This window comes from Trichosurus vulpecula, chromosome 3 (assembly GCF_011100635.1).
Source record: "Trichosurus vulpecula isolate mTriVul1 chromosome 3, mTriVul1.pri, whole genome shotgun sequence".
Classification (NCBI taxonomy): domain Eukaryota; kingdom Metazoa; phylum Chordata; class Mammalia; order Diprotodontia; family Phalangeridae; genus Trichosurus; species Trichosurus vulpecula.
In genome coordinates, this window is record NC_050575.1 from 337,601,169 (window position 1) to 337,621,909 (window position 20,741).

The following is a 20,741-nucleotide window of genomic DNA, read 5'->3' on the forward strand; positions in this document are numbered from 1 at the left end:
TTTACTACTATCTATATGAATTATCATAAATGGGGTTAGCCTTAATGATTTCTAAAATGTCTTCCAGTTTAAAACAAAAGCCAAATTATATTTGTATAACACCAATGATAGTATTAATAATAATAATGATAATACTTGTACATATGTCTTACAAATAATTTTTATATTATTGCTACTGATATTCATATCAAACCTAAATAATTTTTATCATAACTTTAGGAATATACTTATAAATAGAAAAAGGAGGAGTTATGAAAGGAATTTCAGTGAGATATGGAGAAAAAAAGGAGAAAACATCTATGATTTCAAAAAAAGAAAACAATAAGAACTGACAAGCAGATAAATTAATAGACATTATCTTACAACTGGATGGAAGGAGGAGTACTATATCCTCACAGAAATTAAAAGCTTGCTTATCAAATATTACCAAAAAAAGAAAATAAAACAATGACTTAAAAAAAACAACCCTATGAAATCCCAAGAGAATATAGAAAATTCAAAACTTTTAGAATGGTTCAAAAGAGCAATAAAGTCCATAAGAGAATAAATTAGAAATGAATATATGCTCAATTAGCAGTTGTTCTTAAATGAATCCTTGCAGAAAAAATGAATAAATTACTTTTTGAATATTTGGTATGGAAAAAAGTCAGGATTAAATAAAGGATAGCAAGAGTCACAGAAGATTAAATGGACAATTTTTATTACATGTTTTGTTTTTTGTTTGCACAAACCACTAATAATTTTGCTAAGATATAAAGGAAGCAGTTAAGTAGGAACATTTTACAGAAAATTTCTGTGATAGACATGTCATTTTAAAGTTATATAAGGAAATGATTTACGTTTATAAGAGTAAGATCCATTCTCCAATTGATAAATGGTCAAAGAATATGACAAACAGTTTTCTTTAGAAGAAACTTGGGCTATCTATAGCTATACAAAGAAACACTTCAAATCACTTAATCCCTAAAGAAATCCAAATAAAAGCAACTCTGAAGTTTCCTTTCATACCCATCTGAATGACAATGTTGAATAAAAATGAAAAACAGAAAATGGTGAAGTGGCTGGAAGAAAACAGTTATATTAATGTGCTGTTGATGGAGCTATGATTTAGTACAGAGATTTTGCAAAGCAACTTGTAAATATACCCCAAAGTTATTATATTTTGAAAATTCTTTGACCTAGCAATGTCATTATTAGGCCCATAAACAACTGAGAACAAAGAAAGCAGAAAAGGTCCTTTATGTATGTGTATTTGTATATATATGCACATATTTGTCCTATATACATATATGTATATATATATATATATATGAATGTGTTTACATATACACACAGAGATATACATATGTGTATATGCATACATATGACACTTTTGTGTTGTGGCAAAGAACTCTAACTTGTATTTGGATATAATAGAACATATACTATAAAAATAATATAATGGATAGTTTCATATAATCCTGGGAATATGTATGAACTGATGCAAAGCCAAGAACAATTCATACTATAATAACAATTGTTTTACAATAATCAATTTTGAAAGACCTAAGAACTCTGATCAACCATTATTTTGGAAGACCAATGATGAAGAAAGCTACCTCCTAAACTAGAGGTAATGGACTCAGGATGATAAAAGGGAGATTAACAGATTTAAAATACAAAAATATGGAATTACAGGAAAATTTGCATAAGAGAAGTAAAACATACCACTGTTAACTAATACAAGCTCTCCTTTAAAAGAAGGCATTGACTTCGAAGCCAGAAAATGCAGAGAGACATTTGAATATAAAGTTTAAGCTTTCCAAAAGTATGTAGCAATTAAAAATCCTGAACTCTATAATAAGTGTCTACTATGTGCCAGGCACTTTACTAAATGCTGAGGATACAAATAAGAAAAGGAAAGACGGTCCCTACCCTCAAGGAGCTAGCAATCTAAAGGGGAAAGACAGCATACTGTCCTAAATGTAGAAAAGCATGGTTAGAAGAAAATACCTGGAATGGAAGCAAAATAAGAGTGTATTGAACCTTATTTTCTGACACGCACTCTTTGGTCTTGGGTAGCTAACATACCAAACAGTAGAAATAGACAAATAAGTATGAGTGCCAAGGAAATTACACATAAATAAATCATGCCATGCTTAGGGTTTTTTTTTTCAAGAAAGGAAATGACTATGAAAATATATGCAGAATTTAAAGAAAAAAGAGAAATAAAGGGATTGAAACTGAGGTAATAGAAGAGAAAGGTACCTAGCCTACTGGGAAAAGAGTAATGCACTTAAAAACATTCCTATAGGGGAAGACTTGTGTGCCTGTGTTGTAGGTATAGACTGCATGAGATGGTAGAAATGGAAGAATGGGGGGGGGGGCAGAGCCAAGGGCTAGAAAGCAGGGATTTGCATGAGCTCCCCTCCAGGTCCCTCCAAAAACCTATAAAAATGGCTCTGAACAAATTCTAGAACTGCAGAACCCACGAAATAGCAGAGGGAAGCAGGGATCCAGCCCAGGACAGCCTGGATGGTCGCTGGAGGAGGTCTATCATGCACGGAGCTGGGGGCAGAGGAGAGCAGAGCCCAGCATGGGCAGCAGCAGGACCAACCAGACCAGGAGCCAGGCAGAACAGGCCCTAGCACCCTAAGTCAGTGAGCTGTGGCAGTTACCAGACTTCTCAACCCACAAACACTGAAGACAACAGAGAAGGTTAGTGACAAAAGCTGCAGGGACAGAGTGAAAAGAGTTCCCATTTCAGCCACTTCCCCCTGGGGCAGTGGGGGGTGGTGCAGCTACAGGACTACAGCTGCATTTGCTTCTGGCCCCAGGACCACCTGGTGGGAGGAATTAAGTGGCGCATCAGAGCAGGAGTGCAGAGCCTGCTGCAGATCTGAGTCAGGTCCAGGCTGGTGGTTCTTGGGGAAGGAGGAGTGCTGGTGTGGCAGAGCTGGCTGTATAGAAATAGCTCTGACATCAATGGCACAGCCCCTCAAACTTGGAAAAAAGTACTCTTTACTCTACAAGGAGTCAAGTCCCGCTGAAAAACTCAAGGTTCAAGTGAGTTGGCTGGGAACATGGCCAGGCAGTGAAAACGGACCCAGATTCAGTCTCAGACTTTGGAATCTTTCTTTGGTGACAAAGAAGACCAAAACATACAGTCAGAAGAAGTAAACAAAGTCAAAAAGCCTACATCAAAAGCCTCCAAGAAAAACATGAACTGGTCTCAGGCCATGGAAGAGCTCAAAAAGGATTTGGAAAAGCAAGTTAGAGAAGTAGAGGAAAAATTGGGAAGAGAAATGAGAATGATGTGAGAAAACCATGAAAAACAAGTCAATGACTTTCTAAAGGAGACCCAAAACAATTCTGAAAAAAATATTGAAGAAAACAACACTTTAAAAAATAGACTAACTCAAATGGCAAAAGAGCTCCAAAAAGCCAATGAGGAGAAGAATGCCTTGAAAGGCAGAATTAGCCAAATGGAAAAGGAGGTCCAAAAGACCACTGAAGAAAATACTGCCTTAAAAATGAGATTGGAGCAAGTGGAAGCTAGTGACTTTAAGAGAAATCAAGATATTATAAAACAGAAGCAAAGGAATGAAAAAGTGGAAGACAATGTGAAATATCTCATTGGAAAAACCACTGACCTGGAAAATAGATCCAGGAGAGATAATTTAAAAATTATTGGACTACCTGAAAGCCATGATCAAAAAAGAGCCTAGACATCATCTTTCAAGAAATTATTAAGGAAAATTGCCATGATATTCTGGAGCCAGAAGGTAAAATAGAAATTGAAAGAATCCACTGATCGCCTCTTGAAAAAGATCCCAAAAAGAAAACTCCTAGGACTATTGGCACCAAATTCCAGAATTCCCAGGTCAAGGAGAAAATATTGCAAGCAGCCAGAAAGAAAGAATTTAAGTATTGTAGAAACACAATCAGGATAACACAAGCAGCTTCCACATTAAAGGATCAAAGGGCTTGGAATATGATATTCCGGAGGTCAATGGAGCTAGGATTAAAACCAAGAATCACCTACCCAGCAAAACTGAGTATCATGCTCCAAGGCAAAATGCGGATTTTCAATAAAATAGAGGACTTTCAAACTTTCTCAGTGAAAAGACCAGAGCTGAATAGAAAATGTGACTTTCAAACACAAGAATCAAGAGAAGCATGAAAAGGTAAACAAGAAAGAGAAGTCATAAGGGACTTACTAAAGTTGAACTGTTTTGTTTACATTCCTACATGGAAAGATGATATGTATGATTCATGAGACCTCAGTATCAGAGTAGCTGAAAGGAATATGCATATATATATATATATATATATATATATATATATATATATATACACACATATATATGCGTATATATATATGTGTGTGTGTGTATATGTGTGTATGTATGTATATATGTAGGTACATATATATATATATATATATATATATAGACAGAGTGCACAGAGTGAGTTGAATATGAAGGGATGATATCTAAAAATATAAAATCAAATTAAGGGATAAGAGAGGAATACATCGAGAGAGAGAGAAAGTGAGAGATAGAATGGGGTAAATTATCTCACATGAAAGTGGCAAGAAAAAGTGGTTCTGTAGGAAGAGAAGAGGGGCAGGTGAGGGGGAATGAGTGAATCTTGCTCTCATTGGATTTGACCTGCGGAGGGAATACCATACACACTCAATTGGGTATCTTACCCCATAGGAAAGAAGGAGGAAGAAGATTAAAAAAGGGGGTACAATAGAATGGAGGTCAGACAAGCAGAGGAGGTAATCAAAAGCAAATTCTTTCAAAAAGGGACAGGGTCAAGGGAGAAAATTCAATAAAGTGGGGTAGGTTAGGAAGGAGCAAAACATAGTCTTTTACAACATGAGTATTGTGGAAGGGTTTTACATAATGATAAGCATGTGGCATATGTTGAATTGCTTGTCTTATTAGGGAGGGTGGGTAGGGAGGGAAGAGGAGAGAGAATTTGGAACTCAATGTTTTAAAAACAGGCATTCAAAAACAAACAAAAAAAAGTTTTTGCATGCTACTAGAAAATAAGATACACAGGCAATGGGGCATAGAAATTTATCTTGCCCTACAAGAGAAGAAGGGAAAGGGGGATGGGAGGGGAGTGGGGTGACAGATGGGAGGGCTGACTGGGGAACAGGGCAACCAGAATATATGTCATCTTGGAGTGCGTGGGAGGGTAGAAATAGGGAGGAAATTCATAATTCAAACTCTTTTGAAAATCAATGCTGAAAACTAAATATCTTAAATAAATTAAATTAGAAAAAAAAAGAAGTGGAAGGATATTTCTCTAAAGTATTGTTCCTCTACAGACAGTATTCTAACTGAGGGGAAAGGGATGTATAAATCCCGAAGATCAGCTGACTCCCATATAGGGAACTTTCATGAATGTAGAAAGGAGATGGTCTAACCAATGGGAAGGGGAATGAATATGGGGAGGTCAGGAGGAGGGATATAGTAATTTCTACACTGGGTATCACTTCTATCCACATTACTTTCTTCACAAATATATGTTTATAATAATAAGGTGTAACAAATAAAAGGGCTAATAAATCAACATATATTAAAGCAATAGCATAAAATGTTTAGAAGACAGGGATCAAACATGGTACCTTCTTTGAGTTACATAGAATGCTTGGAGTTTTTTCTTTGAGGCTTTGCTTTTAGCTGTTTTGGGGTCATAGCCTTCTTCCAAGAGTATGTCTTGATCTTTCTTGTTGCTATAGTTGCTTTTTATGTTCAGGTCCATTTTTGTTGTTGTTTTCTTATTTTTTCAGCCTATATCTTGACTATGAACTTTATGTTAAAATTGCACTCTGTTCTTGGGGTAGGAAGGGCACTGTCCCAAACTTCAGGCTTTTTAGCACTTCTGTTTTCAGGGCTAGTTCTAGGATATTGGAGTTTTGGGGGGCTCTCAAGGTGTTGTGATCTGGGGAGAGGTATAGTCACTATCGTCTTGCAACCACAGTTGATATTGCTCCTCAGGACTCCTGTTCCCTTGTGACTGAAAGTGATATTGTTCCTCAGGACTCTTAGTCCCATGAGACAGCAAGCAACGCTCTCCCCCTGGAACTATGACCCTGAAGTGGGTATAGGCAACAGAGCTGTCAAATATCAACCTGTCCTGCACTCAGTGCTAGCATAGGGGTCCTTTGTAGTCTCTTTCTGATCAGTTTCCTGATCACTTTACTGTCTCTGCTTCGAGAGCTACTGAATCTGAATCTGCTGCTATTTCTGTTGCCACCTCCAAGGCCCACAGCTAGTTTGCTGCCACATATGCTTCAGCCCTTTCCTTCTAATCAACTAAGTTATCTCAGGCTGGGAAAATATGTCTTAACCTCACTTTTTGTTGACTCAGTTGCTCTAGAATTTGATTTGAGACATTATTTTAAAGTTGTTTGGATGGAAATTTTGAGAGAGATCTTCTGCCAGCTTGGTTCCACCTCTGGAAGTCTAGGGCTATATTTCTAACATATAGTATATAACAGAGTCAGAATTTTAGATTTTAGGTTTTAGAATACAAAGTAGATATAAAACACTGTAAAGGATACTAAGTTTAAAAGTGAAAGTGAATATTAATTGAACCTGACATTCTTAGGACTAAGCTTGTCATTCTTGGTTACAGCATTAATCATTTCTCCCTTATTATCATTTCTGTCCACCTACTTTTTGAGATAAGTTATCCATGATGAGTAACTATATGTATAGAGACATCTATGCTGCTCTACAAAATGTTACTATAAAAGTTGTCTTTCATATGGAGAAATGGTTGATACCATTTTAAAAAGGCCTAGAAGGTTATATTATTAGCCTCAGTGGTATTGCTAAAGAATACCTTTTTAAAATACTTAATAAAGCTTTAAGTAAATCTCTGAACCTAGAAATGCCTACTAGTTATATTATAAAATTAACCTTATTCTCATGACTTTAACCCAATTAGTATGTGCACATTCTCATCTTGGTTGCGGCCTTCTATTGTCCACTCCTTTAAAATGACTTTATTCCTAGTTGCCAATTCTTTTGCCTTCACCAGGCCTTTCCATTCATTCCCAGAACTTAAGGGACCTGCATTCTACTTCCCTTTTGTCCACATAAAGACATACACGTAGCTAGGTCAATGCGCTTTTAAGACATAGGGGATTCTTAAACTGGAGGTCAGTAAGCTTTTTTAAATATATTTAAATATAAATTAAATTAAATTAATATATTTAAATATATTTAAATATAATTGGTTTCTTTTGTAATCTTATATATTTGACTTAATGAATTAAAAAAAAAAACTATTCTGATATTTGTTCCATACATTTCCTAAGATTGCCAAAGGGGACCCTAACAAACATGCACTCATAAACACATGAATATACACATGGTTAAGAGCCCCCACTTTAAGCCAACTCAGTTTTTGCCTCTCTTCTTTCCAAAAGGAACAATTACATTATCAATAATCAATTAAATATGGAGTAATCTTCCCTTTGTGATGGTGATAGGTAGGTGGTGCTCTGAGATATATCCTTTTAATCAAAGTTGAAAAATAAGGTTTGATATATTTTCTATAAACTATGTTGCAGAAATTAATTTCATTCCAATATTTTAAATAGCAAGATGTTTTATGCAACATTATTATATCAAGTAGCAAGTGAACCACACAGATGAGAGACAGCAGAAACCATTAATGGTATTTTGGTGAGGAGCATTACTAAACTTGAGCAATCCTGTTTTCTTTTAAAAAAAAAGAATAATGATTATATTAATTACAATGCTTTAAATGATGGGGGAATGTTGCTCATTTGGTAAGCTTTTAGTTATCATCTCTAGAGACAGAACCAAAATGTTTAAAGTATTTATGATGGAAATCGAAATGATTTGCAAATTTCCCTGGGTGATCCTGTGGCCACTTTATATGTGTGTGTATGTTTATGCATATATGTGTGTGTATGTATTTGCATACGTATGTGTATGTATACATAAGACCTTGGCATCTTTGCCATTCTTTTGGTTGGTAAATGTTATATATTTAGAGTGGATTATGAGTATGAGTATCAGGTCACAAGAGTCTATGAAGACTGAAGTGATTGACCTATAAATTGGAAACTTTCAGTGTTCATAATAGCTGGTTGTGTTTGTGCTTTTTTCCCAGCTTAAAAAAATCCTATGCCTAGGGCTAAGTAGCTCTGTGTTCCTTGAAGACTACAACAAAGACTTACATATGTTTAGATGAAGAGTTTAGCTAATAACCCCTGCAGATTTGGGTGTTAGATGGTTTGACAAATGCTCTCAGGCTATTTGCCAAGTTTTATTTTTGATAAATACTTGTTTTAGGTGAACCAGCAAAATGGCCATTTGTTTTCTTGACCTCAGATATAGCAAGGAAAAAGAATCAGAAACAAAACAGATAGAGGTCGGTAAACAATATTTAAAAACTGTCATTATTAATACCTACTACTTGGGGAATATTTTTTTATCCAAATGACTAAGCTACTCAGACTCCTCAGTGTCAAGCTCTGTCCCCTGCCACTACTCCTGGAGCTGATTCCCCCTCTGAAACTTACCTGTATTAAAGTTTACTCTCTTTGGGCCTGGATCTCTCCCATGGAAAGAAGCAAATTGCTTACACTTTGATTTGTGCTAATGTCTGATTGGGAGAAGGTCAAAAGTTTACTCCCATATAATATAAGAACATTTTGGCCATGAGACTTCGGGATATGGTATTTCTCCTTCATATGCCTTTCCCTCAAAAGTGGCTACAGTAATGGAAATTTGTAGTGAAATGAAGGGCAGTGAGCGCTTATGTTAGCTCAAATGGGAGATATGTTTGGAAAGAGTCCTTTGCTTTTCAATCAACCTAGAAGTGATTGACAAGTTTACCTATTTATAGGGACAACACTTATTTTTCCTATTATATAAGTCAGATTATCCCTTAGAGAAGTGGATATTGAATATGAAGCTTTTTTTAATGAAGAGATGATATTATAAAAATATCTGGTGAGAAGGAAGAGGAGTGAAAAAGATAAAGGGGGAATACCCAAATCTGTATGCTAAACAAGGGTTATCTCTAAGAACTGTAATGGGGCTCAGCTCTCCATTATCCATGAAGCTGGAATAGAATCAAAAAAGGCTTTCTGAGAGCCTAGTTGAAAGGCAAAACCTTCTTTTTCTGTGATGAGAATCAACCAATCAATTAATCAACAAAGTCCAATCATTAATTAAGCACTTACAACATATCAGGCATTGTGCTAAGTTCTGGGGCTAAAAAGCAAAATCAAAAACATTACCTGCCATCAAGAAGCTTACCATCTAGTGGAGGAGAAAGCATGTATAAACAACATATATGTATCACTGCATACGAGATAAATACAGATTAGATAGAAGGTAGCCTTAGAGAGGATAGTCTTAGAAACTAGAGGACCAGGTAAGGTTTCCAGGAGTAGGGCCTGATAAGAATCTTACAGGAAGCCAAGGATCTTAAGAGTTGGAAGTGAGAGTAACAGCACTCCAGATGTGGAGAATAGTAAATGCAAAACTATAGATTTTGGAGAGGAATAGCATGAAGACTAACATGATTGCATTGTAGAATTCATGAAAGGGAGATGAATTGTGAAAATTGGAGAGGCAAGCAAGGGCCAGGCTACCACTCAAGAACATACTTAAGTGCCAAACAAAGGATTTTATCTATCTATCTGTCTATCTCTCTATCATCTATCTATCATTCTAGAGGTAAGAGGGAATTAATGGTATTGAGGGAGAAAGGATTTGATATGGACAGACTTACACTTTAGAAAAAATTACTTAGGTAGCTGCATGAATAAATAAGTGGATTAGGAAGAGGCTTGGAACAAAGAGACAAATTAGAAGACTATTGCAATCGTCCAATTAAGAGGTAATGAGGGTCTGAACCGCAGTGGTGACTGTGGGAGTGGAGGTGAGTGGCATATATTGAAAAGTGTTATGGTTTGAGAAATTATGCAGTTTGACAAGAGATTGGATATTTGAGGTAAGTGAGAAAGGATAGTTGAAGATGAAACAGATTTTGAAGCTGGGTAACTAGAAGGATTGCAGTATTATTTGCAGTAATAGAGAAATTTGGAAGAAGGGTGAGTTTGGGGGTGGGGTGGGGAAGATAATAAGTTATGCTTTGGAACATGGGAATGAAGATGAATGAGCCTGATAAAATTTGGTGATGTGACTACTAGAAGGCAATTGACTAGAATAAAGGCATCGGAGCAGGAGGAGTCAGTATGTTCATAGTGGAAGAGAACTTGGAGTCAGAAGACCTCAGTTTTAGTTCTGGCTCTTGCATTAACTTATTGTGTTGCTTTGTTCAAATTATGTGGTCCCTCTAAACATGTTCCTTATTTATAAAATCAAGGTAATAGACTGTGAATTTCAGACTCCATTAAGGTGGACTCTGGACTCTACCTTTCGCAATCTTTGATTCAGTGAGTTTTATCACTGGACAATTGCTTCAATGCACATCACTCACTAATGAAAATTTCATTACATTACCTACAAATGTAGACACAGTAGGTATGTGTAAACTGAACTGTAGGACCAAGAGTTATGTAGCTGTGCCTTCCTTGGTTCTTGACAATCAAGAAAAATAGTTTCAATATCTCAAAACACTATTTGCCATTTGAATATTATTGGTCCAGGTTGCATGACAAGCTTTCTGTTTCCATTGTCCAAAGGATAAAGAGCAGCAGGAGAGAAGAGGGATTGGATAATCTACCAGTTACAAAGTCAGTCTCCTGAGAGATGAGTACACTTTTCTCCCATGAGCCCTATCTCAGGCTGATTCTCTTCTCCCACCCCAAAGGAAATAAATTTTAAAAAACATGCTCAAAAAAAAACCTTTGGTGCTCAGTTATAAAAGTTAAACAATTACAGATACTGTTTTAGATAATTTCTGACAAGATGATGTTAGTATAAAAACCTGGATATTTCACAAGCAATAATTATAATAGCACTAAAAATAATAATAGCTAGCCTTTATATAGATAGCACTATAAGGTTTCCAAAGTGTTTTGCAAGTATTACCTAATTTTATCCTCATTAAAATCCTGGGGGTCAGATGTTATTATCATCTCTATTTTGCAGATGAGGAATCTGAGGCAGGCAAAGGTTAAAGTTCCTCGCCAAAAGTCACATGTCTTTTAAGTATCTGAGGCTGCATTTGAACTCAGCTCTCCCTGACTTCAGAATAAGGATTCTATACACTTTACCACCTAGCTGTCCCAAGTGAAATTGTCTGGAAGGATTTTATTTTTTAATTATATTTATTCTGAACCTATCAAATGTTGAATAAAATCCAGTGATGAATTTACCTAAATTATACAGATAATTGGTTCTGTATTCCATGTACTTTTTTGGATGTAATTATAGTTTTCCTCTTTGATTCACTAAAGGAAAATTCTTAAATTTGGGGTGGGGAGAGGAAGCTAGATAAGAGCAAGGAAATGATTAATAGTCTGGAGGGAGTGATTTATGAGGAAAGATTACTTAAACTAAATTATGCACATAAGTAAACTAAATGATGACAAAATGAAATGTGACTATTGTCTATGTGAAAGCAAACGCCACAGAGGGAGAAGGAATAGTCAGAGATATCCAAATGCATATTAATAAGGAATATGTCAATATATCAAAGGCTTGTGATTTTTTCAGTTTTGGAACTTCTAGAATCATGGATTCATATCACAACCTATCTACAAATTACACTCTTATAAGCATTGCCTCCAGCTCCAAGAGATTAAGTGACTTAGCTCAGAGGCTCTTTCTAACTGCAAGTCCAGTATGCTATTCCTAACTGCTTGTCATGGCAAGAAATGATGGGATAAAAGTGAGCCATTATAATTATGAACAGCCTAGTAAGACATAGAGACTAATGGGGGTATTATCCTATGTATGGGTTGGGCTGTTAGAGAAGAACTGAGGGTGGAGGGTGGAGGATATAGGAAGAAACGACTCTTTAGTTCATGAAGAATATTGATTATAACAATAGATTGGAACAGATAACAGATATGACACTCCTCAATGGAATCCAAGACCAATATGCAAGTGATAATTTTATAGGCAATATGGAGGGGAGAAGGCAGGAATTTGGAGGCTATAGAAACATTTAAAAAATTAGCTCATAATGTATGGCTGCTTAATGCAGACTTCAAAGATTTTTGTTTTTTCCCTCAATAATCACCTTTTGATGCACTTTTCTCTTCTAACACCATGGTATATTTCTTAAAGTTTTTCAGGAAGCAGCTAGGTGGCTTGGTAGACAAAAGGCTACAATTGGAGAGTTGAAGACCTGAGTTCAAATCTTGCTTCGGGTGTTTATTAGTTGTTTCACCCCAGGTAAATCTTTTGATTTTCCAATCTCAGTTTTCTCATGTCTAAAATTCAAACTATAATGCCATTTCCTCAGATTTCCTTTGACAATCAAGTGAAACAATGTTTACAAAGTGCTTTGCAAATTTTAAAGCACCATATAAATGTTAGCCATTATCCATTTTTGCGGAAAGGTGATGTCTCAGAATATTGCTGCTCAGACATGATTCTGTGAGCCAGGTCTTGGCTGCTACTTAACTTTAGTAAGTAACTACTTAACTATAGTAACAAAATAAAAGGTCCCAAGAATCCCCAATACTCCCCACCTGACACAGGTTGAAATTGGAAGCTAAGTGGCATAGTGGAAACAGAACAGGAGTTGGAGTTAGGAAGAGTTGAGCTCAAACCTTGCCTCAGACACTTGTATGACCTTGGGCAAGTCATTGAACCTCTCTCAGTCTCAGCTTCCTCATCTGTAAAATGGAGATGATTATAGCATGTATCTTACAAGTATTTTGTGAGGATCAAATAAGATAACATATGCAAAACACTTTTCCAACTTTGAACTGCTATATAAATGGTACTATTATCATCATCACCATCATCTGAAGTGAGCCTGAGCTACTTTGCTATAAATACACAGGACACAACACTGTCCTGGACCAATGAATGATTCTAGCCTCTAGCTTGGAATAATTATGTAACTCATAGGATGTGGGATGAACCACAGGTGCTGAGGCCTGGTTCCATGGGTAGCAAGGTCTGCCAGTGGTCCAGAGTCATAATACTCTGAAGAATATTGGTATACAATGCTCAGATGACACAAAACAGGAACAATAACCAGAAATCCAGAAACTGGTGGAGTCCATCTGCTGACTTTTATGACCAGGTGTCAATCTGCTGATGTCTGCCAGTAGACTGAAGCTGCACCCCTCGTAGTTCCATTTACTAGCACATTAATACTGACAGGTGCATTTTGGTGAGAGGTCTACATTTTTCCAATGACCAGGTGTTCAGCAGTACCATGAATGTAGATGAGATGATTCTGAGTCAGAGGAAATATATCTGAGGGAGCTGCCATGTCAACACTAGGTTATTAGTGTTACCTGGAAACTCTGAATTTGAAATCTTCAGATAGAAAGAAATGACTACATCTTCTTCATCACTGATTTATTACCTACAAATAAGTCCTGGAAATCTGGGGCTCTTTCTCTTTTTAAATATTAGTTTTATTCATTTTCCTTTTTCCCTACAAAACTACCAGGCTTCTCATCTACAGTATGTCCTGGGGTAAGGCAAGAAGGGAATAGAGAATATGGAGAGATTACTGGACTTGGAGGTAAAGGTGTATATGTGGGGACTCATAAGGGCCAATATTATAGTTTATACTTGGGAAACCACCACAGAGTAATAACAGCTGGTGTTTTTATATAGCACAAGGTTTTCTAAAGTGCTTTTAAATACAGTATTTCATTTTATCTTCACAACTCCCACATGAGATAGGTAGATATTATCAACTTCTACCCAGCTACCAATATGATTTTCCCAAAGAATAGGTCTTACTCCCTCCCCTTCCAACTCAATAAACTCCTATGATTTCCTAATACCTTCAGGATAAAATGTCAAATACTCTGTTTGGCTTTGAAACTTCTTTATAACCTAGCTCCTACTTACTTTTACAGTCGTGTTACATTTAATTCCCTCCTATGCACTCTTATAATACAACCCCACCAGCCTACTTGCCATTCTTACACACCCTGCCTTTTAACTGGCTATCTCCTACGCTTTGAATGTTCTCTCTCAATTATACCTCTTAGTTTCCCTGGCTTTCTTCAAGACTCAGTTCAAGTCTCACCTTCTGGAGGAAGCTTTTCTTGGCCTCTGCAGCTGCTAGAGCTTTCTTTCTTAGAATAACATGCATCTACTCTTTGTTATATCTTAGATATCCTTAGTTATTTACATGTTACCTCTCCCATGAGATTGTGAGATCCTTGAGGGCAGAGACAAGTTTTGTCTGTCTTTGTATTCTCAGAGCTTAGCTCAGTGACTGACACATAGCAATTAATTAGTAATTAATAAATAGCAATTGCACATAGTAATTAATAAATGATGGATTGATGCCATTTTTTACAGTTGAAGAAAATGAGACTCAGAGAAGTTAAATAACTTGCCCATGCATCCCACAGGTAGGATTCATGGGAATCAAACTCAGAGCTCTCTCTACTACTTCCAAACACAGCAGACTTTTGTATTATTTTGCATTGTTGTTAGGTCAGCTTCTAGAACCATGGTTGATAACTCTTAGATGAAAGAAAAAGGAACCAAACAAATCAATTAATAATAGGTATTAATAATACAAAAGTAGGTACTCAAACAAATTTGGGGTCATATAAAGATTTTAGAAAATATTCATTTTGTTCTATAAGAAATCATGGGTGGGAGGTGGTTTCAGAAAAGCATGGGAAGACCTATAGTAACTGATGCAAGGTGAAGTGAGCAGAATGAGGAGATAATTGTGCACAGTACCATATTTTACCGTATCATTATCACAGATTTTATGCCAAATGTTCTTTGCAAAAATGCGGAGTGTGATCATTATGTTAAGCTTTTTTAATTGCCAGTATTACTTAAAAATCATTTATCACTAACCTGTATTTGGTGCAAGATTAGGATGCATGGAATACTTGTGAATATACATTGAAGTTGAATACTGAAAATGCATGTGCACTGAGAATTCTAGGCTCATGTCTCTCAATGCATGAGAGAGATAAATGCATATATATATATATATATATATATATATATATATATATATATATAGTACATGCCACTGGTGAATAGACTGCTGCTCTGTTTACATTTTAAGTGGGTAACAACAGAATTATACTGTGTGATTACATGATGAAAGGTTATAAACCAATTTTTGGACTTAAAAAAACAGGATGCAATGATTATATGGTGGTGATGATGATATGGTGAAATATTGTAAAAGCAATATTGCAATGATGATCAGCTGTGAAAGATTTGGTTACTCTGATCAATATGAGGATCCAATTCCCAAGTACTTGGGATAATAAAAAGCTACCTACCTCCAGAGAAAGAACTGAAGAACTCTGAGTGCAAATTGAAGTATAATTTTCTCAATTTATCTATTAATTTACTTTTTTGCGATATGGGTAATAAGAAAATGTGTTTTATGTGATTTCACATGAATAATTGATATCATATTGTTTGTATTCTCAGTGGGTAAGGGAAGGATGGAAGGGAGGGAGAGTTTCTGAAATTCAAAATTTAAAAAGAAAAATTGTTACAAAAAATAAATCAAATTTTACTAGAAAAAAAGAAAGCAACCATTTGACCATAATTTAGGTAATCCATTTAGTTTACATATAGATGTTTTGGTTGAAACTGCAACGATGCTGTCATTTTATAAGTTTGAATTACTTCAGGAAAGCTGACTTTCATAAAATGGTTTTTTATTAGGTGTTCTATTGGAAATTAAGATCTATTGCAACTAGGTAGGCAGAAGTGTTCGTCTTTTTTTAGAAATGGAATTTATGTACCAAATAACCAGGTTTTCCCAAGGTGTGCTTAGCGGAGGGAGGGAGAGAGAAAGAGAGAGAGAGAACTCAGAAACAGAGAGACAGAGACAGATTCAGACAGACACAGATAAAAGAGACCATCAGAGACACAGAAAAAAGACATAGAAAAAGAGAACAGGAAGAGCTGGAGGCAGAGACAGAGACAAGGATTTGAACATCCTTGCTGAATATCTGTGCTGAATATCCTCATCTTTTGACAATTTCTGAGCTAGTCAGTTCTGTGGTTGTTTAGTTATTTTTCAGTTGCATCTAAATGTTCATGGCCCCATTTGGGGTTTTCTTCATAAAGATACTGGAGTGGTTTGCTATTTCCTCCTTCATCTCATTTTACAGTTGAAAAACTGAGGCAAACAGGAATAAATGACTTGCCCAGGGTTACGCAGCTGGCAAGTGTCTGAGGCCAAATTTGAATTAAGGAAGATGAGTCTTTCTGACTCCAGGCCTGGTACTCTGTCCACAGTGCCATCTAATAATCACCTTCTTTTGTACTAGCATTGCTTTGCTGTTAATAAAACTTGAGAATTTGAGCTAAGCATCAAGGAGAGCAGCCCATCAGGCAGATCCTGTACTTGGGAGACTTGCTGGAGACCTGCCATTTCCAAGCTTTCTGGCATGCCCTAGATGAGAACATGGATCTCCTTCTCCTTACTGGCATCACAGGCTTTGAAGACTCCATCTATAAATTCATCTGCCATCACATATCAACATATTGACCACTGGCTGCTGGCTGAGATGTTGAGAGATCTGTCAGACAACCAGCTGAAAGTATGGATGAGCAAATATGGCTGGAGTGCCAATGAAGCAGGACAGGTCTTCATTTGCAGCCAAGAAGAGAGTATCAAGCCCAAGAACACTGTGGAAAAGATCAACTTAGAGAGTGGTTCCAGCATCATGGCCTCCTCACAGTAACTCCTGCCAAATGTTGTTTCCCTTTGCATACAACCAGCTTGTTAAATAAAAGCCCTTTGATTCCTGAAAAAAAAAAGAGAATTTGAGCTAAGGCTCCACATTCTACATTCCAAAAGCTACGACAGATTTGAAAAACCTTTGAGGTGAGATAGTGTTGATACCGTCCATCATAAAGTAAATTAGTTTTTAATCAAGGAGATCCATAAGCATTTCTCCCTACTGTATTGTTTTCTTTATGATATTTCTCATATTATATTTTATCATGTGTAATTATAGATGATTGGAAGGCTAAAGACTTGTGGGATTATATGTATTAAAAGGCATGGATAACACTGCATATCTGGTTCCATATTTCCAGATTAATTTCTACAAAGACATTCATGCCTATTACAGAATCATTATATTTTTGCAAACCATAAAAAAAATGGAATACCCCAAATGGTGAGGGAATAGTAACACTTTTTATAATCATTAAAAAATGGAAATGATTGAAATGCCCAATAATGGAGGAATAGCTACACAAATTATTATATATTGGCAAAATTGAATGTAATATGTTTATTAAAGTGCATGTAAATTGACATGTGGAAACTTGTCTAAGAGATGTCGAGTGAAAAATCAGAACTCAAAGTGGTATGTATCTATTTATCACAGTCATGTAAAGTCTATGTATGTATGTTAGCCAAAGTTCAGAAGACATTTGAGTACTAGAGAGATTAACATATAGGATTTGTCCTGTAAAAAATATTTAAGATCATGATACATAGGTAAATAGGAAGAAAAAAAATGAAAGAAGGAAGAAGGAAGGCAGAGGTAAGTTTCACATCACAAATATCACTTGTTCAATTGATATCATTCCATCCCATCCCCTCCAAGTAATTGCTCCTTCTGTCATACCTATTTTCTTACTTATTTTCAGTCTCTCCATTTCTACTGGCTCATTTCCTAGTGCCTAATTATGTGCCTATGACTCTCCTATACTGAAAGAATCCTCACTTGATCCTTCCATCTTTGTTAACTATCCTATTTTTCTTCTACTCTTTGTAGCTAAACAACTCAAAAAGGCAATCAATGATGGGTCTCTCTACTTTCTTTCCTCTCATTTTTTTTATCTCCTTACAATCTACCTTCTCACATTATCATTTCACTGAAGCTGCTCTCTTCAAAGTTAATAATGATTTCTCAATTGCAACTCAATGCCTCTAAGTGTATAACAGAGGGTTAAAGATTTATTAATTTACATATTTTGAAGGATAATAAGGACATTCATATTTCTATATGTTTATTGTTTGAATTTCCTTATGAATAAACTTTCATATGACCAGTTGTGAATAGTATCTGAATATTGGCTTTATATTTTAAAAAATTACACTTTACATAGGAAATTATTTTGTTATATTTGCTACTTATTTCTCCCCATTCTCTTGCTTTTCATTTGACTTTTTTTACATTTATCTCATGTTTATACCTGATAAAGTAGTGAAAGATTCAATGGTATATGCTAGTGATGTGTCTATTTGGACAGTAGTAATATTTATTCTATTCACTTTACCACTTAATTGATTTCATATGACCAGATTTTAATATAATGTATATAATTGTTTGAATTCATTTCTTGAATTGACATTGAATTCTATTGGTTTATTTCTGTTTTAAAATAATATTATTTTACTTAACTAAATTTTAAATAATTTTTAAAAAATTTTATAGGGCAAATTCACTACTTTAACTCCCTTTATAAATTATAACCTGATATTTTTGCTTACTTGTTCTTCTGAATAAATTTTGCTACCAATTTGTAAGCTTTTATAAACTATTCCTCACTGAATAGTATTGCAATAAATCAGTATATTAAAGTGTATTGTCATCATTACTATATTTAGTTTTCTCTGCAAGGAAAAAAAATCTATCTCTCCATTATTCATGTCTTTTTGCATTTCTCTCATTAGGTTTTCATGATTTTATTTTAATAAAGCTCATGTATTCTAAATTAATTCTATACCCAAGTATTTAGCATTTTGGTCCCTATTTTTTTAAAAAGATCTCTTTTGTTATGGTTGGTAGCTGTTTATTAATAGCATAGAGAAGTGCAATTAATTTTTGTCTATTTAAGTTATTATCTTGCGTATTTGCTGAACACATTCATTACCTGTAGTGACATTTTTGTTAATTTCAGTTAAAAATGTTTTTTTTTCCTTTGATATAGTTTTATTTTTCTACTCTTCTACATTTAGTATTTCCCTTACTTTATTGAATGCAGAGATATTCACAGTTTAATAGAATAGACATCATGCAAACTACTGTGTAAAATTAGTAGACAGGATAAATTGAGAGTGAACTTGGAGGGAAGGCACTAAGATTAAGGACTGGTAAAAGATTTTTGATGAAGGTGGAAATTTAGCTGAGACTTGAAAGGAGCCTGGTTAGATGGGAGGCAGAGATTAAGAAGATGCTCAGGGCATGGGGACAGCCAGAGAAAATATTCAGAGTTGGAAGATAAAAATGGTATGCAGAAGGAACAGCCAGGAGGACTGTGTCATTAGCTCTCAGAGTACTTGGAAGGAATAAAATATAAGAAGTCTGGCAAGGTAAGAGAGAGCCAGGTTATGAAAGGCTTTGAAAACCAAACCAATGATTTTATATTTGAAACTGGTGGTAAAAAGTAACCAATATAGCTTATTGGTTCTGGGGAAAAAGCTGTGTTTAAAAAAAATCAATTTGACATTTAAAATATATACTCATTATTGAAAAAAACACTCATACAGATCTCTTTTTGGATTTTTTAATCAAGAAGAGACATTGAACTTTATGAAATGCCAGCTTGACTTTTATTGAGGCGATAGTGTGATTTCCAATATATTTCCTGTACATGTGATGTATTACATTGTTAGTTATCTATCTATTTGTCATAGAAGTCTTTCAATAATTCCAAGAATAAACCAACTGAGTAAATTAAAATTATTTTGTTTCTTCTTTTATAGTGGAAGGGAAAATGGTGGTGGGGGGCTGGCAACTTCAATCACATCTAAATTGGTTCAGTGATTGTAGGATATATGTATGTATGTGTATATATATATATATATATATATATATATATATATATATATATATACACATACATACATATATATACTCAATTAGTGATAGAAATCTATGTTACCCAACAGGGAAGTAGGAGAAGAAGGAGATAAGACAAAAGGAAGGTGATAAAAGGGAGGGCAGGAAAAAAGGTAATGGTCAGAAGCAAATAGACTTGATAAGAGTGACAGGATAAAAAGAGAGAGAAGGACAAATAGAAAAAAACAAGATGGAGAGATATAATAACTGTGACTGTAAATGGGTTGAACTCATCCATATAAGGGAAGCATCAAACACAATGGATTAGAAAACAGAATGCAACAATATATTGCATATAGGAAACCTTCTTGAAACACAGAGAAACACAAACCATTAAAATATAGTGCTGAAGTAGAATCTGTTATGCTTTAGCTGAAGTAAAAAAAAGGCAGACTAACAAACCTGGTCTCAAACAAAGCGAAAGCACAGACCCAGTTAAAACAGATAAGTAGGGAAATTATATCTTGCTAAAAGGAGCCATAGCCAATGAAGAAATATAAATACTAAACATAAAACCACCAAATGGCACAGCATCCAAATTTTCAAAGGAACAGTTCAATGAGTTACAGGAGGAAATAGTGAAATTACACTAATTGGGGACCTCAACTTTCTCCTCTCAGCTAAACAAATTTAGGTAAAATAGAATCTTAACCAAATTATATATGATAGACCTCTGAAGAAAATGCAATGGGAATGAAAAGGAATATGCCTTTTTCTCAGCTGTATATGGCACCTTCACAAAAACTGACCATACATTAGGGCATAAAGCCTCAGCAAATACAGA

General features: G+C 35.2%; 1 pseudogene; it reads left to right on the forward strand.

Annotated features, from left to right (window-relative positions):
* Positions 1–16,840, forward strand: part of LOC118842571 — a 35,834-nt pseudogene extending 18,994 nt beyond the window's left edge.
* Positions 16,841–20,741: the final 3,901 nt, after the last annotated feature.